The sequence below is a fragment of the Stegodyphus dumicola genome, chromosome X1 (assembly GCF_044657685.1).
Source record: "Stegodyphus dumicola isolate Sdum_Otavi_A_Nest chromosome X1, ASM4465768v1".
NCBI lineage: Eukaryota > Metazoa > Arthropoda > Arachnida > Araneae > Eresidae > Stegodyphus > Stegodyphus dumicola.
The window spans coordinates 211,344,962-211,371,832 of NC_140780.1; positions in this window are offsets into that span (position 1 = coordinate 211,344,962).

A 26,871-nucleotide genomic window follows, 5' to 3' on the forward strand; every position below is an offset into this window, starting at 1 on the left:
CTTTCGTTATGTATGACTTTGGAATTATGCCATGCTTTAAAACAAAAAACGACTGAAATTTTAAAAATATGACAAGTGCCTTGACAAGTGAAACCCATTGTATGATCAGACCTCATCAATTTATAGTGTTGGTTTTAAATATTTAAAGAAAGTGAAATATATTAACGTCTCAAAATGCTAACAATATGTATATCAAAGAAGTAGAAATGTTTCAATTTACCTATTTAAGTATTTAGAAATTATTGGTACTTTTGTGACTTAAACTCTTCCATGCTTCTGTATTCCTGGGTTACACAACAGAAACTATTATGTTTAAAGCAATTGTTTATATGTTCTTTGTCTATGGGTTCTAAAGAATTACAAAGCGAACACACTGGGCAGTTCCGTAGGATATCGTAAACAGATGAATATCAAGACAATCTTGTCTAGTTAAAAGGTAGAACGCTGTCGAATTTGAGCATGTTAAGAAACTGGGACAGTGTACCTCTTATCCAAGAGATATTTCTAAGAGATCACGTCATCTTTCCCACAGTTATTTGAGTCAAGAAGTTTCTTAACTTTTATGTTCATATATCTTTTAACAGAATGAAAAGTCATTAAATTTATGTGCCTGAGGAAAACAGTCAGTTAGGAACATTGTTAGGAAATCTGAGCTCTTACTTCCCTCGATATCGCAATGACATGGCACAAACTGAAATGCTGTAGAGTTGCAAAGCGAACTTCGAAGTTGCATTTACCAGTCATAACCTTTCGAGTAGAAATTTCTGCTACTGTCAAGAACCTCAATGACAGACTGTAGTCCTATAAATTGAGAGCTTTACAGAAGGAGAATTCTCAGTTAAAGCTGTTGTTTGGTCATATCAGATGTATCTATTTCAAGCAAAACATGCGTTGTTAGTACTGACTATTTTAAAAACTTGCTGTGCACACCAGTTCTGGCATCAATAAACGTAACCCATAATATAATCATAACTTCATAAAATTAACAGAAACATAACAATGAGCCAATATATATTTGAATCTACTAATCTTTGGGAAAGCGAATTTCAATGGAGTTCAGTGCGACTGACTGGATTACGCTTTAGATTATTGTAAATGTTTAAAGCAAAAGCAAGATTTCATCTGAATCTAAAGGAGCCTTAGTTCGATTTAAGGGTTACTTTCTGCATCAATACCAAGATCGTTTTCAATAAGGTGCCTGGCATTGTTAAATCACAGCTCAGTATTTGAGTTTCTGAGATCTTTGAATTTGCAATTTTCCCAGAAGTCATTACGAAGAAATCAGCAAAGTGTTTTCAGTAAAATCGCTTCCCTTTTTCAAATTTCAGGTTCCCCCGATATCAGATTAGTCATCAATTGCATAAAAGCAATAACAGTAGTCAGAAATGCTCTGGTAGTCAGATGAAAAATTCGATTTTGCACATTTTCCAAGCTACTGATAATTTAGGCTGAGGTCGTCATAAAATTTTTGCTCCGAAATTGCTTCAATGATCGTATGCCGATGGACTGTGAATTATGTACTCGTTGTAATTAATGTATCCTACTCTCCACTCCACCAGACAGAAAAGGAGCCTTTTAGACTGCATCATATCGTGTCTACTTTCAGAAGAAAGATGTTGATTCTGTATTTCTGTTTAATATTCTTAACATGTTTGCTCTATAAAAAGTTTTCTACGCAATAACGTATATAACTTCAGTACATATGATGAATTTATGGATTTTTTTATAGAGTCTTGTAATCTTATGTAACATTAAATGTACGAGAATTCTTAGACTAAAAGCAAATTATTTCTGTGTCTTGTAAGAACTACAGAGACAGAGTAAGGGTGTAAGAGACCTTTTAAATTTGACTCAAACAAAAGTTAACGGATAACACCACTGCTTACAGAAGCCAACAATTATGGCTTAAGTCAAAGACAACTGATTAACTAAAATCAGGAAATATAATTTAGCCAAAAGGCTGCAAAATTCGAATAACGCGCAAGCTGGCTCTGACATAAGTTCAGCTTAACAAGCCTAATGGCGAGAATAACGAAACGCCGCAGAATACTATTCGCAAGGAAATCAAATTAGCAACGTGTAATTCAGCAAGCAGAACACGCTGTGATCCTAACCTTTATAACCTTCATTTAAATACTCTCTTCTTGATATCTTATTTGAATATCACAAGAGCTAGATATTTACATTCTGGAAGTAAAATGGAAGTGAAGAAGATCAAGTCATTTCAAGTCATTTTAACATAAAATAACTGGTTAAAGAACTTCAGCGAGATGTTATGGTTATAAAATGATAAGTGTTTTACTTTAATATTTTGCTATTGCATTTAATTAAGTAAAGAACTTAAACTTCATTGAATTTATGGAACTAAGATTTTTTTATAATTGTTTGAACTCGTAATTTGTTAGCATATGTGATCTCAAGTTTGATTAAAATCAAAGTAAGATAATAATAACTAAAGCACAGATTACTAATGAAAAATTTCTAAACTTAAAAATTTGAAATTGAAATAAAACCCAATTTTCGTATTTGGACTCCAAAAATCCGAAGCCGAAATTGCTTCAAGCTTTTAAAATGAATAACGTTTGGTGAAAATGAACAAGAACGATCAGAAGTTAGGGAAACCTGCTTTCGACATGATTCTAATAAAAAAAAAATGAGAATTCAATCTCTGATGGCAAAGTAAAATATTTTACCTCTGAGTGACCGAAGCGTGATAAAAGCACTGTTTCTAAATTTACTAGCAGAAAATAACTAAATCATACATATAAAAATGGAATAACCTTTCAAAGAAAATGGAATAAGTTAAATAAAATATCCAAACAATAAATTTCTTGATCAAGTATTTTCTAAGAAAGCTATGCATGTTAAAATTAAAAAAACAAATATAAGCATCAAATGAAAACGAAACGTAAAGAAAATGATTTGAGTTCACCTCCGAATTAAGAAGAGTATGTGAAGATACGAAAGAGAGTCATTGCAGCACTGTTACTAAGCTTTCTACCAAGAGCCCATGGCAATCTCATAGTAACTTTAGTAATTTTCAGATATAAGAAGTTAACATAAAATTCGTATAAGTGAAACTATTTAGCATAAATTTAATAACTAAGATAAGCATGTGAGTAAATGAAAAGGCAAGAGTTTTTAAAACTTTTCTTAACAAAAATGTTTAGTTTCGCATTATAAATCCGATTCGCAATTCTTGGAGAAAAATGATGTACATATGAAAAAATACAGATATAGTATAACGAAATGTAAATAAAGAGAAAAAAAATAAAAAGAATGTATTTTGCAACTTCAGAAAGGCAAAGTAAGTAAAAATGAGGAAACGAAATAGGGAGTAAATATTTTAGTGAATGAAATTAAAGATTAGTAAACAAAGTAAATTTAAAAATGCAGGATTGATTGGTTGATTTAAAAGCTACTTGTTATTAAACGGACATGGTAAAATATTTTCAAAATTATTTAAAAGGTATTAGAAGCAAATAAGAATTGCTAATGGAATTCAGACAGAATCCGAACTCACTACGTAATGGTACTCATTAAGTACAGACTATGTAAATGTAGAAGAAAAGCAAGTATGAATAAAACGTACTAATAATTCCGTATGTTTCTGAGAAAGGGATGTTTTACAGTATTTGAAGAACGTTATAACATCATCATTTTATAACGATCAACGTTATAAAAATAACATTGATCAATCGCACAAATAATAAAGACAGAGCTTCTAAAATCGCGAGAAAGTTAGAAAATGAAGTTTGTGCAAACGTAGTAAAGATGAAGATGCTGTATAAGAAATAAAATGACATCGAATATTGCCACGAACGAGCCAAATTATCTCTAAAATTAAACTGTAGGATTAATATATTCAGTGTTGATCAATGATTACCATTTCATTAGCTGGAAAGTAACATTCCATTATAATTATTCCTAATACACTACAGTTTACTTATTATTCACGAAAGACGAAGTCGTCCCGAAATTAGAGAAAGTTCGCAGCCATAACAACAAAACAAATTTGGAAAACGTCCAGAAATCTTAACAGATAACGAAGCGAAATTCGTAAATCAAGAAGAGACAGAAGAATGTCTAAAACATAACAGAAATGGACATTAAACCACAGTATAAAACTTACCGGGATAGAGCAATTATCTCAAAGAAAACCAATTATTTCAAATTAACAATCTCAGAAAACAGACTGTCTTCAAGAGCAGTTTTTAAAATATTGTATCTTATGAGTTTGGGAGTATTAGAAAATCAAACATAGGTCACATAAGAGTGCTTGGCTACGTAGCTTAAACTAGAAGGAGGGGAAAAGCATTGCAGGAGAATGAAATCTGGTTGAGACAGTGATTATACTGATGGAAATGGAAACCAAATAACCTAATTTCTCAATAGCTTCTGTTTTCATAATAGTTAATTACAAATCGCTACACTTAACATGACAGTAATGAGAAAAATTTGAACCATTGTTACTGTGTACTATTAATTTTAACTATTGTTAATTTCTTCAGCTCCCCGCCAGCATAGCATCTGCTAAAGAAAAAGCGAAGAACTGAAGAAGAAAACCGAGAATTCAATCAGAAAACTCGCACATAATGAGAAGTCAAATTTGGAGAGGTACTTCACTACAAAACATACCCAGTTTGCAGGTAAATATCCAACCGGTGGTGTACGAAAGAAAGCTGTTGAATAGCTCCAAAAAAATCAAGTTCCATGCAAAATAACTGGGCGCAATCTTCGAATAATGTAAATATGGCAAGTTCTGCAGTATCATAAGAAATTGAAAACAGAGGAAAACCATTCACAGATGGTGAGTACGCCAAAGATTGTTTTGTACGTGCATCAGAATAACTGCTTCGTGATTTTAAAAACAAAGCAGAAATCATAAAAAAATCAAAGATTTGCCATTATATGAAAAAACAGTACAAGATAGAACTTCTAAGATGTCTTCAAATGTAACACATATGCAAAAGGAAGATATTCAGCTGGCTTCTTTCTTATCACTTGCTATACATGAGTCTTGTGACGAAACGACAAAACACAAGTTACACTTTTTGTAGGGTATATGTCCTCCCAAAATTCAAAAGAAGAACTGCTAGGATTGCTATCGCTCTCAGGGCAAACTCGTGAAAATGCCTGAAAGACAATGGAATCGATATAAGTAAAATCGTTTCGATAGCAACTGATGGAGCCAGAAGTATAACAGAATACATAGAGGGGTAATATTAATTCTTCAGAACAAAATAAACCATGAAATTCTAAAGTTTCACTGGGTAATTCATCAAGAAGCGCTTTGTGCCCAAACAGTTCCGGCCGAAATACTTGAGGTCATGAACTTGTTAATTAAGATTATTAACAGCATTTTGCAAAAACACTCTACCATCACCAGTTTAAAGATTTCTTTGAAGAAATAGATAGCCAGTTTTCTGACCTATTTCTGCACAATAAAGTGTGATGGCTTTCCAGAGGTAACGTATTGCAACGTTTTGCTTTGTAATTGAGTGAAATAAAAACATTCCTCAAAAACGCATTGACCATCCCGAATTGGAAGAAGACAAACGGCTGCAAAAATTCTACTTCTTGGTAAAAACCATAATGAAACTAAAATTAAATCTAAAACTGCAAGGATAGGGCGACCCAGCCTACGCGCCTTGCTTGAAGAAATAGTTAGTTTCGGAAACAAATTACTTCTTTTTGTTGACGACATGCAGAGGGATAAATTATTTCATTTTAAAAATATGAAGCAATATAGCAATGAGACCAATGCAACTATTGACACGAATTACTTTAGCATAGCTTTAAAAAACATGAGGGATGGATTCGCTGAGAGATTCGAGCAAATTCAAAACAGCAAAAGTACTCTTGCGTTAATAGTAAATCTTTTCAACTAAAATCCAATGATATCAACATTGAGCCATTTGGAATTGGTGCTGGATCGCTTCAAAATGCAATTGCTGTATTTGAAAACCAAGGACTTGTAGAGTGGGAAGTTCACAGAACTCAAGAGCAAGTTGGAAGAGTTGGAGATCCAGAAATGCATGCAAATCGCGCAGCAGAGGTGGACAGCTGACAGCTCTAAAAGAAATTCTGCGAGTTGAGACCCTCATTTTAGGCGCATGGAGTAGTCTTCCAGAATGGTAAAGGGAGGTGAAGAAGTTGGCATATGGAGTACTGACGATCTTCGGGTCGACATATTCGGGCGAGCAAGCGTTCTCTTGCATAAATATAATAAAAAGTAAAGTTAGACGTCAACTAACAAAAATATATGCTTGAAACTTAAAACAACAAGTTATAAGCCAGATTTAATCAAACTTTCAAAAGGCATACAAAGCCAATGCTCCCATTGATGTAACTATCTATATTTGTGTTTATATATATATATAAATATTATTCCGTATTTAAAGCCGTTTATTTTAAGCCAAAAATCAAATATCTATAAGTAAAAATCTAATATTGAAACGAAATTTTTAGTGGCTCTTTAACAACTGGGAAATTTTGTAAATTGTAACTTTTGGCTCCACTGTTCAATAGGTTGCCGATCCCTGGCCTAGATGATTCAAAGAAATAACCAATGCAACCTCGCCAAACTAGAATGCAAAAATATGAAGAAATAAAAGTTCCAATGGACAACAATCTGGAGAAGTCTACCAAAGGTAAAAGTGCTACGGCTTTAAAGCTCCAAAAACAGTTTTAGATTCATTCAATAAAAGTAAAGTACGGAAAATATTTCATCTTCCAAAAGGAACGAAAACGATATATTTAAATGGACATCACCCCAAAAACAAATACGGTGCTGAAGAAAATGCAATCCAATATAAGACTCCTCAAGCAGAAATATAACAGCATCAGGCACTTCGGCACGACTCTTATATGTTTGTTTCATGCATAAGATATGCTGCGATAAGAACTGAGTTACTAATTGCAACTCACAGAAAAGGGCTTTTGAAACGTGCATAATGAACTTCGAGTTTTCAAGTAAGATTGCAGTTTTAATATAATGAATATTAAAACTGCAAAGCCTTAATCCATCTATACTGCTTCATTAAAAAACAGTAACTCAGTAACCTGTATAATTATAGATGATGATATACCTTATGATTATAGCTAAAAGAAAACATAGATAATTGCAGAAATTCAAGCAGACAGTAGAAAATTCTTTAGACTTAGAAACCTAGAGAAGATATCTAAATAACTGCATAGAAATCGAGAGAATAAACGATGAGAACTTAATAACAAAGTCTGGATAATGCTCCAGGAAACGTCATTGCAGCTTTTATACCATTGCATCCAAATTTCCACCAAACAGCACTTTCTTCATGCAAACAATAGATTAAGAAATCAGAAAATCATTTAAAACGTATTATACCAGGCAGGTTCACATCTCTGCAAATAAAGCACTAGACAAAGGAAAGCACGACAAACCAGTGGCACTTTGGAAGTAATTCAACATACGACACTATATAGAAATAATTAAACTCGCCTGGAACAATTGAATTCATCAACAATGAATGCTTTCTGGCATCAGCGCTGACCAGAAGTTTTAAAGAATTTCCATCGCTTGAATTTGAAGCTAAGAAATTGTATAAATTCCAAAAGCAATAGGTAGCGTAGAATTTTGAGATATGAAGAACGATAAAGCAAAGAAATATTCAAAAATGGCGATCATTAAATTAGAAATGAAGAATTATATGATCTTATAACGATTAGCTTACGGTAAAGCAGCGACAGAGAAGAAAATAAAGAGCCTGTAACGTACAAGAACTTAAATGAATTATTAGCTAAGTATAAGTTCATATTTTAAGAAACGCGAAAATAAGCAAGTTTTTTCATGATAGCACAAAATAAAAAATATCAGCTGAAGCTGCTTTGTTTTATAACCACAGTGTTGAGATATGATGTAACCTTCTTTGCTGGAATAATGAATATAAAAGAAAAAAAATCATATTTATTTGATTTGAATAGAAAATAACCGTGGTCATTCAATATTTAAGAAACTACACTGTCATGTATAAGTTATACCTAATATTAAAGGAAGAACATGCCGCATAATCGAATAATATTGCAGATTGGTCTTGAGAGAGTTTTGACAGCAAGCTTACATATTTAAAGTCATAAATAACAATGACATTGGTAAGAAAGTGTTACTTTATCTTCAAAGGAAGCCAAATACATTTAGTCTTAATTTGCAAAGAATTTCAGTGAACACGATAATTAACAGAATACATGGATTTGCTCAAAATAAAGAACACATACATAATATTTGAAAAAAGCATGCAATAGATAATTTGGTGTGGAAGAAGTAGTATATGAACACATTGAAGTTAAAGCGTAACGAATACCTGCATAACTTAAAATATAAAAGGAATCGTCAAGCTAGATTATGGCAATAGTAGAATCATGTATACAGAATTGTTGACGAAACCATTGCCGAAACTGTTATTTAAGATTTGACTGAAATTAATCGAACTTATACGGATAATACAACCCACTTAGTGGAAGACTACAAGAATGTTTCAACGACTGACTGATGATGATCTGCATATCCTTCACGATCCTTCCCAGTGTAAGAAAAAACACGTGTATGCTATATCGCATTGTCTTCATTTGCATATGAATCCAAATGAGGCAATAGCAAACATGCTTAATATTTAGTGATCGTGTTCTTTTTTTTTTTGTAATAAATATATTGTCTTTTATATATTCATGCATGTTTTATTTAATTTTATCGATTAAAGGATTTTGGTGATTGATATTAAATGGTGGATATTGTAATATCGATTTCTTACATTACCTTATATAGCATTAAAAACGTCACTTGAACGAAATTTATTTTTAATCATATTTCTGTTGAAAAAAAGAGAAATAAAAGTGAGATGAAAGAAGTGTTTTGTTTCTTGAAATAAAGTGGGAGCACACGAGGAATCAAGATTTTGATTCTAATCGATGAACACAATAAAAAAATCTAAAAAGTACTTTAACTGGATTGGTTTGAAAGATGTCACGAAGGGCTGCCAAGAGTAGTTTTATAACTAGAATTCGTTCTACTGAAACACATAAATTACTTTCATTTAAGTGACTTTTAAATGATTCTTATTTTGCTTTAGATTACATAAAAATAAGTTACCTCATTAAAGTAAAGTTACTTGTGAAATATGTAATGGTAAAATGTTTTTGCTTAAGAAATAATCTAACTGTATGAAGGGAAAACAAAGTCAAATGAAAGCATCCATGTTAAGACATTAGTTACACTTGATGATGAAAAATAAAAGAAAAAAAACTGTGTCGTTCACAATTAACGCAGATGTTCAGGACGCTAATGGCAATGAGGCTGGTAAATTATAAATGAAAGATAAAATTACCATACAGTCATCGTTTGAAGCTGTTGCGTTAACTACATAATTAACGAGATGAGATAGTGCGCCATTAAGCATTGTACTATCATTAAATCAATAAGATATGAGCAAGTATCTCAGTATGTCTTCTTGAAAAACCTGTAACCGATCGTTATCAAAAGCTTACCTTTGGTTCATTAAAACTACCTCACAACGGGCAACAAGAATTGTGGGACAGCAGTAATAAATGAGAAACTGGTGAAAATAGCTGAAATTTTCTCAAACATTTGTTATCTTAGCATCATGCCACAGCTGTATAACTGAGAAATAAACAAACTAAATAATAGGCAGCTTAAATCACTGTTTTAAAGAATATATTTTAAAATTAACATCATAAGAAACCACAATAAGATCAAATTGTAATGCGAATCGCTAAATATGCATAAAAACATGCAGAAAAGATGCATTATTAAATAATGCATTGCCTTAATAAAACTATTATGTAAATATTAAATATTCAAAATTTGATTTAGCAATGATTTTAATATAAAATAATTTCTTAAATAATCTTTTAGCTTTTACATATTTTTAAGCAGCATTGTGATGTCTTTTAACCCACAAGTATGTTATGGCTTCGAATCTCAATCAGAATCTAAATCGAAGCAGAGAAATTGTATCAGGTGAACGCGGGAAAATGAAATAGTGTGAAAAAAAGTGAAAAAAACCAGCAATGTGAGTGGGAATATCCATACTTCTCTATTCTAAACTGAATCAGCTAATTATATATCTGGAAAATTAAGATCAATATTTTGAAATTATTTCGATGGAATAAAGAAATATTTATAGTAATTAAACAGCAAACTTAATAAGGAACATCTCTTCAAGTCTTCATCAATCGCATAATTTCATTCATACTGTATCGTGAAAGAAAGAACATAGCTTGATATGGTTTTTAATTTATTTCATGACTGTGATTTTTATTGGTCCGTCTTTATCATATCTGTAGATGAAAATGCTTCTTATAGAAATTCCAGTAACTGAAAGTTCCGAATAAAGAAGTAAAAATAACGAAGTTATTCCTGGGCTTTTTCTTCGGAAAATGAACTCCTTTTAAATCTTTAAATCTGCAAATAACTAATCAGAATTATATCACTTGGAAAATCCTAATATGGATTATTTTCGTGGAAATTCTGTTAAAAGAAATTCTAGGAGAAAGGTGCAAGCAAATTGATACAAATGAGTTTCAGAGTAAATGATGCATTTTATTCAAAATATAAAGCTGATGGTTATATCCAAAGATTGATATTCAGTGTTCCAGTATAAAGGAATTTAGATTAGCACTATAATGATTAAAAATGTTGATATTAACTCTAAGAGTGAGCCAATAATTGGAATAGAAAATTAATGCCAACAACAGAATGGCCTCTTTAGAATGCAAATGTTAGTGTTTAAAGCTTGTAGAAAAAGAAAGAAACTGGGAATGAACAGCGTAACCTCTTCTAAGGATCAAATGATTAATTCTGTTCGAAAGGCATGGAGCCATGAAAGGAGCAGATAAAATGTAAACATCCTGAAACTTATGTAATTTATCATACTTCACCGACTAAAGTATTATTAACTCATTGTTAGAAACCTTCTGTTAGAGGATTTGAAGCGAAAATCTTTCAGCAGGATTTTCTAAAATTGAGAAAAGCTAGTAAATGGATACTTTTTAACCTGTGAATGCTTAGATAATGAACAAAAACTTGTCGTTCACTTCAGTTGTGCTTCTTATTGCAACAAATTGTTTTATCAAGCCAAAAGAAAAAAAAAGAAAGAAGATAAATTATGGTATTTTTATTGAAGAACGGAATAGAATCTAAAAGTAAACTAACAATCAGATGGAGATTTCTGCTGATATTCATTAATTTTATTCGATATAAGGTTAACATTTCTTTTCCATTTATAACAAGAAAAAGTGCTTAGAAGTCGAATTCACCTTTTTCGAAGAAAATATTACTTTTTAAAAGCCTGAAATTTAGTGATATATCTTCTATCTAAAATTTTTTTCTTGGAGAATTGAATATCTTTGTTAAAATAGTTCATTGCAAATAATGTCTCTTATAAGAAACGTATCACGATGACATTGTATAAGAAAATCAGATTATACGATATTATAAAAATGCATAGTGTAGCGAAGCGGTATCTTAACTTTAAATTAATAAACCTAAGAATACATCACTGCGAGTGGACTGTAAATTTAACCTTTATTCGCGGTTTGAACTTTCGAACACAACACAGCACAAAGTAAAACGACAGAGTTACAATTAGCGGTTTTTAAGAATGCAAGAACAAAATGCGAACTACGCATACAATCTGCGCATTGCGAAATAATATCTAACAGACAGGCAGAGAGCTCTGGTGGCTGAAACATTCCGCCCGGCGTTGAAACATCGTTTCAAAATAAATAGCTTTTACAAAATGAAATTATCATAACAATATTAAATTATGCAAAAATGTATCATCAAAATATTCACAAGAAAACATAATATGAAATTATGCAATGAAACTAAATTGTTCTCAAAACAGATGCACAGAAGCCTTGATACAATTCAGGAACTTATATAGCTAAAGCAAAGTATAAAGTTATAATGCTTTAGGAAAAAAACTTAATCATTGATAGGCAAAACACTAAGTTTGTGAATTGGCCTTTTCAAAACTCCGTTAGCGGTTTTGATCTTCACGATACGCACAATATTATCTGAGCTAGGAAAATCTTCCTGGTTTTCCTCTTCGAGACACAAAGCGCATTAAAGCGGCAATAAATGATTCTGATGTAAGATTACCTACTAATTCAATATGTATAGCTCTTGTAGTAAAACACACGAATACACAAATGTAGCATTTCATTGGTTTTACTCCTCGACCTTGCCTGGGCTTCACTTGAAATGGCCCGGCGTAGTCAATTCCAACTTTGGAGAAAACCTTTGACGGAACGACTCTAGACGATGGTAAATCAGACATTATCTGGGTAGATGTTTTAGCTCGTACACGATGACATTTCACACATTTCCAAATCTGTTGTCTTACAACTGACCTAGCGTGGATTATCCAATATTCTCTTCTAATTACTGATAGCAATAGCAGGGGGCTAGCATGAAGATGGGATTCATGAAAATGATTCACTATAATCTGTGTTATGTGATGTTTCTTGGGCAACAAAATAGGATATTTTCTGTCCTGCGCGATGTTGGATTGTCTTAATCTTCCTCCAACGCGTATAAGTCCATTCTTATCGATAAACGGGTTCAAAGAAAGGATCTTACTATTTGAGTTTAACGGTTGATTCTTTTTCAGAAGATTATATTCATTAAAAAACTCATCCATTTGAACTACTCTAACAATTGCATTTCTAGCGTATTGCAATTCTTCGGTTTTAAGGTAACCCTTAAGTCTTGTTGCAGTAGATTTAGCTGAATTATTCGCAAACCGAAAACACCAAGCGATGATTCTTTTAAGTTTCAAAAATGATGAAACTTCATTAAGGACTGGAATTTGCGAAGCGACTGTTCCAATTGAACAAGAAATATTTTTCCGTTGTTCCCTTAAAGACTCTTCTGAAAATGGTAAGTTGAAAGAGAACGGAATATTATTTGAATTAAGCCACTGAGGACCTGTCCACAACAAGTCATGAGTAGAAAGCTCTGAAGGCAAAAGACCTCTTGATGCGCAATCAGCTGGATTCTCCTTTCCTTTTATGCGATTCCAATGCGATGAAGGTAAGACTGATTGAATTTCTGAAACGCGGTTGGCTACAAATGTTTGCCAGCGTGTTGGTTCTGATTGTATCCAGGACAAAACTATCATTGAATCACTCCATGCGTAAATACTGTCAACATGAATTTGCAATGAATTCTGCACAGCTTGAACCAAATGCACTAATAGAACTGCAGAGCAGAGTTCTAAACGAGGAATAGAGATTACTTTCAGGGGAGCTACGCGAGTTTTTGATGTTAGTAGCTGCACCGAAATTGAATGATTTGAAGACTTTAAATAAATCACTGCGGCGTAAGCTTTCTCTGATGCGTCACAGAAACAATGAAGTTCTACATTTGTAGATTTGGGCAATAATACTCTCCTAGGAATATGAATGCATTCAAGATTTGCGATATCTTCACAATAGATTTTCCATCTTTGATTGATTTCATCTGGCAAGGGATCATCCCACGAGATTTGTAATTTCCATATGTCTTGAAGCAAGATTTTTGCTGCAACTATAAAAGGTGCTAACCAACCAAGTGGATCAAAGATTTTCGAAATAGAAGATAAAATTATTCTTTTAGTAGAACACTCTCTGTTTTCGAGATTTCCAAAGTGGCAAGTAAACTCGTCTTGCGTTGGATACCACTCCAAACCCAATAATTTTATTGATTTAGTATCAACTACTGCACATGAAGAATTTGAGTTCCGAGCACTCAAAGCAGTTTCCAAAATCGAGCGATCATTTGTACACCATTTATGCAATTGAAAGCCACCTTTTTGTAAAAGTTCACTCAGTTGTGAAATTAACTCTACTGTGTCTGAACCAAATAGGACATCATCAATATAACAATTGTGTAATATTATTTCAGCTGCCTTTGGGAATTTAGTTCTTTCCTCAATTGTTAGTTGTTTGAGTACGCGAGTAGCCAGGTATGAAGCGGAAGTAGTGCCGTACGTAACTGTGCACAACCTGTAAGTTTTAATCGGCTTCGATGGATCATCTCTCCAAAATATTTTTTGGTAATCGCGATCTTCATCATGAATTTGAACTTGTCGATACATTTTCAATAAGCCACTAGTAATGGCTATGGGATAGCATCTAAACCTCAAAAGAATAGTAAATAAGTCGTCTTGTACCTTGGGACCATTCATTAGCGTGTCATTAAGCGATATCCCTGATGTAGTTTTGGCACTAGCATTGAAAACGACGCGTAGTTTTGTGGTAAGACTGGATTCTTTTAGCACGTGATGATGAGGTATATAATAATGAAAATTTACTTTATCTGGATTATCATCGGATAATTCTTCCATGTGTCCAAGTGATAAATATTCGGACATGAAGTCTTTATACTGTTGATATACTTCAGGAGTTTTTATTAATTTTTGTTCCAGACTAAGAAAGTTGCGAAAGGCTGATGGTCTGGAATTACCCAACTCATTTCTTTTAGGCTTGAATGGCAGTTTTACTGAGTAACGACCCTTTTCACTACGCACGTGATTTTCCACGAAATGATTTTCACACAGTCTTTCCTCTTTAGTTAAAGGTTTCGATGTGGGAATTTGTTCCAAATCCCAAAATGATTTAACTAATTCCTCCGTGTTTACGTTTAGCGTATTGACTGAAACCTGCTTACGGTTTGGGAATTCAAAATGTGTAGTTCCAGCAATTATCCATCCTAACTTAGAACAACATGCAAATGGAAGATTTTTGCCCCTTTTAATTACCTCGCCATTTATTAAAGTAAGGAATACGTTAACTCCAAGTAAAATATCAATTTCTCCCGATTCATGAAATGTAGGATCTGCTAAAGTTAAATCCTGGAAATTTTCATATAAATTCAAAGGTAATGTTACACTTGGAATGTTTCCTGTAATTTTGTCTATTATGTAAGCGGATGTTGAAGTTCTGTAATTAGTATTAAAATGAGGTGTAAACAACAAGTCAACTTCTCCAGTAGTAGTTGTATTGAAAGTACCTAAGCATGACACTAATATCTTCGAATCCTTTATGCTCAATCCTAAATTGATAGCTGTTTTCCGACGAATGAATGATTTTTCACTACCTGAATCTAGTAAACATCTACAATTTATGAATTCCTGGTTTGAGTTTTGAACCTTAATTAAAGCAGTACACAAAAGTACATGACTACGTTTACCATTAGCATGAGCACCAAAATGTTTATTTTCATAGTTGTTTGCACAAACAGTTGGAGAAACCTCACTCAAGTTGTTTTCTGGTTTAATTTGCGATTTCGGAACAAACACTTGTGCTTCCGGTGAAGGGAATCTAGATGCATGTTTTGGTTTGAAATTATTTTCTAAATGCAAAATGCTATGATGATGCTTAAAACAATGCTTGCAGGTGTTTGCACTCTTACACATTTTAACTTTATGGACATTAGACAAGCAATTAAAACAAAGTTTATTAGTCTTAACAAACTCTATTCGGTTTTGCACTGGTAAATTTAAAAAATTAGAACACCTGTATAAAAAATGATCTTCTTTACAAAATAAGCAGGTAGAATTAGAAATCAGAGAAGTAACCCTATTATACACTGGTTTATCTGATTTATGCGTTTTACTAACTAAAGGTTTACTGTTCTGTAATGTTCTAGCGTAATTCTTCAAAAATTCTATCAAGTCATTCAACTTTGGTATTTCGTCTTTTTTTAATTGACGCTCCCACCACAACTTTGTCGAAACGTCAAGTTTTTGCAAAATAATATACAACAACAAAGTATCACTAAAATTATCTATCCTTTGATCTAATATTTCCAATGAGCGAGTTATTTCGTTTACGTTATCTACTAAATTTAATATCGAGGATGCAGATTCCTTTTGTAATTGTGAAACGTTAAGAATTCTTTTAATAAAAGCAAATATCTGTTCTCTCTTATTAGAAAATCTCTCTTCTAGTAAATTCCAAGTAATACTGAAATTTTGATCAGCTATGGGAATTGACTGAATAATGCGATAAGCATCATTTTTCAAAGAACTCTTTAAATATTGTAATTTTTGAGCTCTAGAAAGATTTGAATTGTTGCGAACACTGGCGTTAAATAAATCTTTAAATGTTATCCATTCAGTTAAATTTCCGCTAAATGTGGGTAAAGATAATTTTGGTAACTTTAAACTTTCAGAGATTGATTCAGGTACGACGGGTTTGTCGCCATTTGCATTTACTACCTTGTAAATCTTTAACTTACGAATAATTTTTAAGTGAACCTCCTCAATTTTCTCTAAAATCGACTGTTCACACTCAACGAAAGTGTCTATTTTTTCATCATCACAATTTGTATAAATTTCTCTAAATAGAGATTTAACATCTTCCTTAAAGATTTTACATTTTTCTAAGATTAATTCAGCTTCAGCATTATCTAAGTTATCATAATCTATTCTCTCAATGAATTTAGTTAACTGTGTTTTCAAAATTTTCTTTCGTTTTTTTTCTATATCTGACAATTTGAAAATATTCTAAATTCTCGATTTTACTAATACTTTAAACACAACAATAGTAGCAATAAGGAAATCTCAAATGCAATTAAAATGCGTTAACTATTTCACTCACCTCGAACATTGTATGCATTCCGTAAGTCTTGAGAATTCTAAACCGAAATTGCATTATCAACTCCATTACGGACACGTAGAATTCTTATCCTCAAGCGCGGGTTTTTCTCGAAGCTCCGGCGTATGACGACCAAATAATGTAGCGAAGCGGTATCTTAACTTTAAATTAATAAACCTAAGAATACATCACTGCGAGTGGACTGTAAATTTAACCTTTATTCGCGGTTTGAACTTTCGAACACAACACAGCACAAAGTAAAACGACAGAGTTACAATTAGCGGTTTTTAAGAATGCAAGAACAAAATGCGAACTACGCATACAATCTGCGCATTGCGAAATAATATCTAACAGACAGGCAGAGAGCTCTGGTGGCTGAAACACATAGCGATGAAGGAGTTTAATTTTTATGTCAGCCAAATGATTAATGGATTCAAGTTCTGTGACTTCTTGCTTTTGTTAAATTTTGGCTACATGCAAAGGGTTATTCTAAACCACAGATTTCATTGAAACATAAAAAGTAAGTTAAGAAAATATGCTTCATGTGTTTCTTCTGGGTTCCAGATTTGACAGTAAAAGAAATATCTTTAAACTGTTACTTAAAAATACATATTAACAATAGCTGGTATCCTGATTTTCATCAGTTTATTCCCAACAGAAGTACAGATGTCCATTTCTGTAAGTTCACTGTAAATTATTGTAATCCTTCATAAGTTCTTTTTATAATTTTTCCTTTACTGTTTATTTTTCTGTATTGTGCTTCATACTTTACTTCTGTAAACCCCATGCTATACGTTTTCTACAACTGCGGGCCTAAACCGTCCACAGACGTTAGCCACTGCTGAGGCCAGAACTGGCCTTCCTATGTACTTACAGAGATTCCACCTCCAGGGGGTAAATTTATGTCTTAAATGTAATACTGCCGGTGACTGCATTCATTTTATTGAAAGTTGTACACTCACCGGGCGGGTAAGAGCCTTACATGGAATCGGAAATGTAAGAGAAATGATTCAAAATTATAAAAAAAGGAGTAAAATTTGCACAAGACATTATGAAAGTCATCAATTCTCATAAACATGTGATCGGTATCTGATTGATCGAGCTAACATACTGAAAGCGTTCAATTTATGGAAACTACCCTTAAAGGGAGAGAAAGACTTTGTATGCAAAGGTGCAGGGACAGCTTAAATGTTTTTGTGTTTTTATGTGCCGTATTATTCTTTTTAGTTTACTAACCTATTTTTTTTTTTTTTTTGGTAAGCTGCTAAATTGATTTTGTTTTTATTTGGACACGGCCGGCTCGCCGGCTCGTGTCATTTGTTGTTGGAAGAATTGCGCCTGCTTTTCTTCATAAGGTTCAACAAACCAGGGGGAAGGGCTGCGCCCGTATAAAACAAAACAAAAACAAAACATTATTTTACTGTGAATAAGGAATTTGTAATGTTTTTATTTAAGAATTCATTTTTAAAATATAGTTTTGTTTAAACTTGTCGTTTGATTAAGAAAAGCTCTTTTAAGTTGTGACAGCTAAAAGGCGGGGGGTTTTACTTCCGTTCTTACAGAGCGGTCACTTTGCGGCCAGCTGCGCTTCCTTCCCCTTCTTTCGGGAGTGTGGTTGAACACGTGTTTCGGGTTTGGAGACGAGAAAGTATTATCGGCCTTTCTGAAGAAGAGATCCCCCCGGGGGTCGACGTAGAGAACTCTGCGAAGCTCCTGGCTAGGATCTGTACCTAGGCAGTCTCGGCCACGGGGGTATAATATTTATGAGCCTGGCGGTACTGGATGATCCGTGGGGTGGGGCGTATCTCCAATCTTCACAGGTCGGGTGGCGTAAATCCCCGTAACTAGGGCATCGGTAGCCAAATAGCGCATGGGCCTTTGAGCGTCCAATCTCCGCTGCCCTTGGTATTTCGTGCAAGACCTGGAGGAAGGGGTAGCCCGTGTAGTACTGGCGGATAGCACCATTGACGACCAGTCATTGCTCCAGGCATTCAGCCAACCCCATCGTGGTCTCTGATCGCTGGGACGGTGGTGTTAGTTGACCAGTGTAGTGCTGGGCCTGCTTAGCAGGTGGAGATTTATTTGAAGCTGTTGTTCCTGGTGATGTGGGCACCAGGACCTCAGTTGGAGTGTTAGACCATCTCCAAGGTGGCTTTTTGCTGGGTAGCTTTCCTCGTGCCTGATATCGTGGGATTAAGTTGGGTAGTAACGAGCCGTGTAGTGTCATTAAGTTGACGAGGCACGTATAAAGTTTAGTTAGTTAGTTCTGAAGAAGAGAACTGTGCGATATGTTTATTACCTACTAGTGTCGGAAGTTTAACTGAATTATGATTGAAAACATTCCTGTGGTTACGCGGGAGAAAAAGGTATGTTACCCTGAAAGAGAAGTCTAGATTTCTTCGAATTTTAGTAGTTGTTTATCACCTCTGTTCTAGCTGGCTAGCGAGGATTCCAGTTTTGTTAAACACTGGGTAATTTTTAATTTATTGATGTTTGAGCCAATAGTGAATTAGGCGTACGTTTTGAGCGTCAACCGAGGTTTATTAAGTCGTTGCAAGAGAGGCAGGCTGGGAGATTTTGTGAGATATTTTTCGAGATTTCGTGAGCTACTCCTTACCAAATCTTCTGAGAGGGAGAGGAAAAAAACGCGGCCGCCCCTCCGTCCAGCCGCCATTAACGGTTAAAGTTAATGCCTCCCCATGATTTTTTTGGGGCTGCGGGGACCGGTCTGAGCTCATCGCGGGCTCCCATCAGATAGATGTCGGCGAAGTAGACTGAAGATTTGGAGGTAGGTCCCGCGTTGATACAGATTTTCTGATGAAAATATGGATTAAGGGAGTGGCTTCTTTTCCGGTTATAATTCCGAAGATTCGAGCTGAAGATTAGTGATGAGAGTTTGTTTGTCTGCCGTTGTCGTCATCTCCTGATGTCTGCCGGGGTCTGCTGTTTCCTGTTGTCCATCTCCAGCTGTTATCCTCAAAGGAGCTTCGAAAAAAAGGGAAGGCTGATTTAGAGTTCAAATGCTGCTAGACAGAGTATAGTGCTGAACTAAGAAAAAATTGATGCTGTGGCTTGAATAGACTTCATTATCGGTTTTTCTGACAACGCAAAGTTTTCGCCGTTATTATTTCGGCGATTTTTGACAAGATACGGCCCATCCCCGAATGTCTAAGTTACTTCTCCCGCCTTCTTAGCATATATTAGTGGTGTAGTGGTCAGCACGCTCGAGGCGTATTCGAGAGGTCCGTGGTTCGAGTTCCGGCGAGGGCATTGCTCATTTTTCAGGGGCGGCGAGGGCATTGCTCATTTTTCAGGGGCGGCGAGGGCATTGCTTTCCTGCTTCCAAATAACCTAATATCGCTACAAACTTATGGAGATGGTCTTCATGAGAAGTTTTTTCACTGAATGTGAATACTGATTAAATTATTTTATTTATATATAGTTAAGAAAAGAATATTGATTTACTACGGAAGTTTATATGAAGATATTTTCTAAATTTTAAATATCAAAGTTTTTTTTAAAGGAAACTTATAATATAATACGTAATTTTTATTTTATTATTTATATTGCAATTTATTTTTAATGCACTCTTATTCATAATAAAGTTCAAGTATTTTATAAGAAAAACGTTTTGATATATGAAACATTTTGGTAGGATCTAATTTAGTTTTAAATTATGTTTCTGTTAAATTTAATTAATGTATGTACTATCAAATTTCCTTTGATGGTCAACTAATTAGAGGCAATTCTCAGGCAGAATACGAATCAGTATTCAAGCTGAAAAATTATGGCTGGGAAGATTTATTTCAAGATTAGTCAAAAGGGTGTTTGGATAATGCTAATTTAATTTAGAATAGAAAGGTATGTAAAATCAGTTCACAGAGATGAAAAGAATTCCAAATTGTTTTCTGCTTCCGTTTTGGTTTGTACTTTTTTCCTAATATTCTTTCTTGATTTTAGTTGGATTTATGCTCAGTTTTACATTTCACGTCATATCTTGAACTCATGGAAACGGCAAATAATGCTTTTCACTTAAACATAGTTGTGATAGTAATGGTTTTGTCCGATTAAATAATGTGATTTATAAATGCTAATATATATTACTTTACTATGAACTATTTACAGTTTTAAGGGCTTTTTGCAACCAAGATCTATATAATACAACTCTTAGTCTGCTTTTCAATCTAATATCATTTCATTTTCCAAATGTCAAGGAAGCTTTTGCTTTCTTTTGTATATTTGTACCTGTAAAATGCTATTCAGAATTCGCAAATGGTACCTAGCACTATTCGCTTGTAATCTAAAACAAGACTGGTTCTTATATCAATGGTCTCCATTTTTCAATAATTTTGTGATCTCTAAATCTTGCAAATAAGCAGGAGACTCCTGTATCAGAGTTGTATTGCTAAGAAATGCATACAATTAATTAGTTTGTCATTTATCTTACACTGCAGCAGAAACGTAAATGCTTGGTCGTGGGCTGCAATAAATATCGGCACTACTCGAAAATTGAAGCTTTGAGATAAAAGAGTTTTCTTGTTTCTGATATGCAAGAATCACAAGCGTAATTAACGGATTAAGGAATAAACATTACTATATGGCTTCATTTAAGTTATGTTAATAATAATAATTATAAACGTTATAAAATTTACATTATTTAATAATAAATGTTATTAAACAATGCACGAGGTTTTTTTTTTCTGTGTGTGTTGAACTATGTTGGACGTTCATCACTCATAATAATGAAAGAACAGAAATTAAGTTTTATTAATGATGTTACCACATTGTAATAAGTACTACAAAATTATAAAACGACATTCTTAATGTTTCAAAGCTACATTGTTGATCAGAATATAATTACTCTTATATTTATCTAACTTTAAAACTAAAACATATTCTTGTGATTAAAATTTTAGATGCTGTAAAATGCTGAATAACAGCTTCCTATTACTTTGCTGGTGATTGAATTTTGCAGATCGTCGAATTTCTTCTTATAAATTGCAAAATTTGATGTAAGCTTTTTCCAACGTTACTTTCTGGAAGGACAGCATTTCTTTTTTGTGTCTGCAGGCTTTCATATTGACAGTTGCAAAATCTGATTCTTTAGTAGAAATTTTATAAACGAAGTAATCCAATAATGCTTTTCTACTTTCAGTACAGAAATATCGTTGAACTACACAGTGTCATTGCTAGTACTTACCCTAAAGTTTTGACATGTCTAAGAGCCTTTACATCAATAAAGCTATCTGGCGCAAATCGAGGAGCATGCGTATTGCAGCCAATGTACACTCAGTCACAAAATAAATAAAAAAATAAGGTATTTTCTCTTCTTAATGCATTGAATTTTTCTTCAGGCATTCTACAGATATATCCCCAATAATCCACATTTTTTCATTCGTTATATACCATAATCACTTTGGAAACGCCTTGTATTTATAACATTCTTAGGAGTGAAGTTGTCGATGTCAATTTCATCTGCGACTAGGGAGAGTAAAATAGTGAAGCGATTTTGTCCATGATGCTGAACGTCTTTAGAGGCTAAGCATTTTTAAAGCATCATATGAAATAAAAGGCTAGTTTCATCAATATAGAAAACATTTTAACGGCTATCCAGACACTTTTTGTTTTGACAAATTCATGAATCATTAAAATATTCGCCTGAGACATCTTCGAATTCGGCATTTAGGATATGATTTGACGTTCACTGGCGTTATTTAAATTTACTGTCCTTCAATGAAAAGACAATCGCCTTCGTGATACTATTTTTTCTGTCTTTATCGCTGGTATAGGCCCATTTGCTGGAATATTTCACGGACAGTAAAAGAAAACCTCAACAAAATATGATTTGAACTTCCAGGTATTTCTACTTGTACACGCAGCTTCTTTGAAGTTTTCTGCAAACTGTTGTTCTTTGCCGTAATTTCTTTCTTTCAGAAACATTTATTTTCAGTGCTAACACAAGAATTTTCAATTTTTTCAGCAGTTATATTTCCATAAATTTTGTTTTATTATCAAATTCTTTTAAAACTTTAGTTTATGTTTCAGAGAGACTGCTTTCATTTTCTAGATTAACTGCAAATTAAGTTTAAAGTAAAACTCAGAGGACAGTAAATTAGTTAAAACGTGAAATAAGAATAAAGCATCGCAGAAACATTTTTAGTGAACAGAATTCGGCGTTTACTGCGTCTCACCTAATAATCCGATATTAATATCGAGTGCAAATGTTCAAAATCATATAAGTTTTACAATTTGAATACCACTAAACGACATACTAAACACCATATTTTTAAAAATTATCTGTAATAATATGAGGTAAAATGCTGTTTGAAATATTATTTATAAGAAGACTAATATAAAATTTATATTTCATATATTTTTAGTAAAAGATGAGATACGATCAGAACCAACAAACTCTTAGTTTTAAATTGTTAAGTATTTAGTTTAACACTGAGCTACGATATAGGTACATCGTGCATAAGATATTCGCTTTTATGGAAATATAGTCATATTTCAATAAGCTAAAACTGAAGGAACACACCCTTAAATAACAACTATTTAAAAACACACATTGAATCAGTATTAATTTCGAATAGCATGTTTCCATATTCTTTCCATATTCTTCATATTCTTTCATATAAGACTACAAGTATACAAGGGGACTATGTCAAGAATAAACTGGCTTATTTTATCGGAGAGTACTTAAAGCATCGGCTAGCGAGAATGCTAAAGCCAGACTATAATTTTGAAACTGAGCTGGTAAAAAACTAATAGCAAGACACGATTCTCTCAACCAAAGATTTAAAACTCTCAGATTAAGTACACACAAAGCTAATTTGCATTTTCGTAAGGAATACGGAAAGGATAAGTTAAAGTAAAGCATCAAATCATAATAACTGGTTAATTAACATAAGGTACTTTTATGTAAGCGGTCCCACTAGTGGCCTAGCGGTTAAAGAATGCTAATACTTTGTCTCGAAAACCAAATCGTCGATCAAGCTAGCTGCATGGAATTTCTGATTTTCCCCAGTGCGATGTAAATACGAGCCAATTTGCCTTAAATATTCCTCCATGAAGCTATTCCTTCCCTTAGGCAGACATCCTCTATGTGCTTTGCCGTATTTAAATAACCAACCAACCTAATTTATGCGCGATTTCTAAACTAAGGAATCAGAACCCTGCCTAAACATAGTGTGGTTAACTTTTACCTTGCCGGGAGGAATATGATATAGTGCCAATGATTGAATTCTCAGTGTAACGAATATGCCTTTACTTAACGAAAGTTGTGACAAATCGTCAATAAGACTGTAAGGAACTTATCGCTATGTCTGACATGAAAACAGAAACGTAAGAAGAATGTAAAAGATCCTTTTACTTAAAACAAAGTAAGTTGAACAGAAGGCACACAAGGTGCTTACAAATACAAGAGCAGTTACGACGAGAACCCATAGTAGAATTTTAAATTTAAAAATAAATCTACGTATTGATTAGCCAAAGGTTTCCCAGAGTAAGTTAAACCTTAATGTCGGCTCTTTAACCCTAAACTGGCATGGAAGCACTATCGGCAAGAATAAAGCAGCGATAGAAACTCTTAGATTAGAATAGAAAACTAGTAATGTGATCTTCAACAGGCATAACATGCGTTGTTTAAATAATCTCAAACCCTCACTTTAATATGCTTATGCTAATTTGCATACTGGCAGGAAAAAGGAAAGACAGAAGTGAGAGTACAGATTCAGAACATGAAATAACTGTTTGATTAACATAAATAAACCCTACAATTATATTGCTAATGATTAGAATTCAGGTTATAAGGCATTTTCTCCCTCCATTTTGCATACTTTCGAGGAGTAATGGTAGCACACTCCGGGCGTATTCGAGAGGTCCATGTTCGATTCCCGGCGAGGGCATTGCTCCTTTATCATGTCTCCTGCTTCAAAATATAACCTACTTTCTCTACAGTGGCGAAAAAGCTAAAAAGGTGGATGGTGATTTTTCATCACCAGGATTTGGCGACTGGGTCCCCCTAATCCCCAGTCGCCCTTAAAAAAGGGGAGTATGTCAAGTATTTTCTCCCTCCATTCTGCATACCTTCCTTGTGTAACGGTAGCACATTCGGCGCGTATTTGAGAAGTCCACGTTCGAATCCCGGTGAGGGCATTGCTCATTTTTCATGTTTCCTTCTTCAAAAATAACCTAATGATTCACAAGGTCTTGACAAATCACAATTTGATCTTTTATAACTTAGTTATTCTAAATCCTATGTTTACAGGATAATATTTTTTGCTTTGAATTTGATAGTTAAGGGCCTTTTGAAATATAAACAACAGTTTGTTGAAGAAATTTATTACGCAGTAAAGGCAATGAAGTATCTTTTGACGTAACACATGTTCCATAGCATTTTTATTTGTTGCCTTTGCTACACACAGAAAGGAAGATAAAAATCTTATGCTTTAATAAATTTCGCTACTGTTAAAAATTTCTGTAGTAGAAAACAGGATGTTTTATTTATATTTTTATATACTCAGAAATATTGAATGCATATAAGACGCAAAATTACGAAATCTGAAAAATAAATTTCTTTGCATATAAAATAAAATAAAATAAAATAACAAGCGGTAAAATGGCGAAGGTTAACATAAAGTAGGGGGAACTTTAAACTTTGATTAATATTCTTTATAAGTTTAAAATATAGCTCTTCATGTATTATTAATAAGTATGTATTAGACATTATTAATAAAAATGAGAATAAAGAAATTCCAGGTAATCCTCAGTTTATTTGGAAATATAACGCTCAAAATAACTTTTGCATTTCATTGAAGAATTTAGTAAGGCGCGTAAACTACATTTAGCGTCATTATTGCTTATATAATATATGTTAAATTTCAAGACGCTCCAAACACACAAATTTACGTACCTTAGGAAATTTTGAATAAAAGTCTTTAATTTCTTGCAGGTAGACTAGAAATACATTTACTGTGAGATAAGGATCAAACTTTTATAAGTTGCGATTTAAAAGTTTACAAAGACATTAGTTATTTTTTGAAACAGGAGCTACGAAAAAGGAGCAATGCACTCACCGGGACCTCACGAATACGCGCTGAGTGTGCTAACCACTACACCACGAAGACATGCTAAGAAGGCAGAAGAAATATCTTATAACTTATTTTGAAAATTTTATAAAATTTATTTAGAAACACAAATTTAAAAAACAAGCATATTATTTGGACTGAAAACTAAATTTCGAATTCTGAAGGAAGGAATCAACTAAGTTTAACAACAACAACAGAAAAAAAAAGAGAGATTAATAAATGTATACCAAATTGAATTAGCATTGAGGAGCTAAAATATTGAGACCTAATTTTTTATAATAAACTACTCTGGCGACTTTTACGAAATTTTCCTCTTTATAGAAATTTGAGACGCAGGACCGAAAAGCGGGGAAAAAATCGATAGGTTACTTTCGGAGTCCCATTTTGTCAAAATACCTATCTTAGAACAATGTTACATATAAATCTGATATACATACATATATATGTGGACATTCGATCTTACAACGTATCCACCTTTCTCTTTCCTGCACCTGGCAACCGCATCAGCAGCTAGATGATTCTCGAAGCTGTGTGATAAGTTGACTTCTCCACTTCTGCGCGTGAGAGATGCTGCGACAGCAACGTGGTGAACGGATCCTAAAAACTATTACGTAGTAGCAAGAGACTTTAAAAACATTCCCATTTGGTGTCAGGATTACCACTATTGTGATGCCACCCTATGCTATGGAGCTAAACTTTTTATCTTACTTCCTTTCACTCTGTACATACCATAATCATGTTTATTCTTTCATCATTAAATACCTTTAAAATGTTACTGCCTTCCTCAATTTTAATCCTAACCTCATTCCACATGGGGGCTCGGCCCCGCGAACTCTTTCGACTCCTTGAACTAAAATATGTTTTTCTCTTCAGCTTTTTAAATCCCCTAGACTACCATATTACGTATCCAATATACCTATAAATGATGTACTACTGTGGAATAATGTCGCAAGATTCCAGTTGTTGTGATTCGTCAGCACGTAAGTAGAGCTAATTTTATTTGATGAAGTAATACTAATGCGGAAGTAATATTCTTTCAAGTTATTATGAATATTTGATGACGCCTTTTTACGAAGTTTATTTGATGAAGCGAAAAATATTTGATTTTGATGAAAATTCATTTTATTTTTGGAAGAATTAACAC